The 1,732-nt window shown below is 42.9% G+C and overlaps 1 protein-coding gene across 1 annotated transcript in view; it reads left to right on the top strand.

The window, feature by feature from the left end:
• Window positions 1–1,732, top strand: part of ADAMTS12 (ADAM metallopeptidase with thrombospondin type 1 motif 12) — a 315,003-nt gene that overhangs the window by 203,709 nt on the left and 109,562 nt on the right. The gene's annotated exons all lie outside the window — the stretch shown is intronic.

Genomic DNA, 1,732 nt, shown 5'->3' with positions numbered 1-1,732 from the left:
TGAGTGCAGCTGGGACTTAAGTCCAGGTAGTTTGACCCCAACAACCAACTCTTAATTATTACCCAATTTGCATGAGAAGGAGCTGCTCTCCTTTTTACTTAGCATCATTTTTCTTCCTTAGAACAGGGATCTGGCTGCCTAAAAGTGTGATGAACCTCACCAGACCCTCCACAATGGAGAGCTTGCCAAGCTCTAGGGCGGGATTCCTCCCCCTCGGCACTGTTGGCATCTGGGCAGACTGCTCCTCTGTGGCCGGGCTGCCCTGTGCACTGTAGGATATTGAGCAGCATGTCTGTCCTCTCCCTGTGAGATGCCATGGCACCCTCTTTCAAGTTCTGACATCTTTAGGCATCGTCAAATGTCCCCTAGGAGCAAGATCATCTTCACCCATTGAATACTACTGCTCTGAAAAAATAGGATCAGGGAGGGAAGGACAGAGCATGTACAGAGTTGTTTGGAGAGCTGCATTTTGTAGGAGGAAGGTTTGGCTCGGAGCACACCCCGTGTTTGTTCCCCGTGTGCAGCTAGTGGCTGTGTGCCCAGGCACAGTTTCTCTTCCATAATGACTCCAGTGCATGGTGGAGGAACGGCTGATCTCCTTCTGGAAGCTTTAGCTTCTAGCCTACAAGAACCATATTTCTATAATCCTTTTGTTACCCTTTCTTTTCCTCTTTATTGCTGGAAATTTAGTAGATACTCTATAAAAAATTATTTAGACCTGACTTCTGCCGTGTCAAAATGAGGAAGTCGGTGGACTAACAATGGGCACCAGCCATCCTTTCCCAGCAGCTCCACGCAGACCTGGACTATTTGAATAAAACAGTAATACATTCATCCTGCATCAGGGGTGCATATGCATTTGACTGGTTCTCCTATAGTCCCAGAAATTATTTAAGTGATTGGATTATATGATCTAGCTTTCTGAACCTGAAGCACCAACTAGTGGTTACCCTTGGTAAGGGGGGAGGATTCACAGCTGTGGTGCATAGCTGAAACATTGACCATTTTCACCTATCCCATTGTCCCAGCCATTGCCACCTGGAGAACTGCAACCTCACACAAGCTCTCAAAGCCTGCATCCTTTCCATGGCCTAAGGAATTTAAAAAGCAGGAGAGTATTTGTTACTAGAAATGGTGCCCACACAAACCCCATGAACTGCAGGTTAGCAATTACTGAAACTCAGATCTTCATAGGCATTTATGTTAGTCACTCCTGGCAAAGAGTTCTCTGAAGAAAACTCTTTCAAGAAAAATGAAGAAAATCAAGTGACTAATTAATGATTCCTTCAAAACTTGTATCAGTGTTTGAAATAATTTCTACCAGAATATGAAAGCATGGCTTGGTATTTAAAAGCTGTAACTAGCATATTCTGAGATCCTCGGATATTTCCTTTCTTTTTGGATGTTTTCCAGACTCAGGCAACAGTGACTTCCTGATGAAAAGAGGAAATATCCTGAGAGAGAGAGAGGGAGAGAGAATACATATATCTTCTCATATGCTATGATGCTATGCTGTTAGTGTCATAGAGATGGATAGACTATTGAATTGATTTTCGGACAGGTTGATGGGATCAATTGCTTTTTTTTATGGATGGGGAAAAGTTCTCAGATGAATTTTGAGGACAGACTTCAGAAAGATCAAAAAGGGGTTTCACATTTGAAATACCCCAATCACTGCTGATTGTACCTGCCCGATTTAAAAGTTTAAATTAACTTTAATGTTTTCAATAAA

The sequence above is a fragment of the Otolemur garnettii genome, unplaced genomic scaffold (assembly GCF_000181295.1).
Source record: "Otolemur garnettii isolate 467f Iridium unplaced genomic scaffold, OtoGar3 scaffold00063, whole genome shotgun sequence".
NCBI classification, from domain to species: domain Eukaryota; kingdom Metazoa; phylum Chordata; class Mammalia; order Primates; family Galagidae; genus Otolemur; species Otolemur garnettii.
Note: the sequence above shows the minus strand (reverse complement) of the source record. Positions and strands in the feature narration are given on the sequence as shown.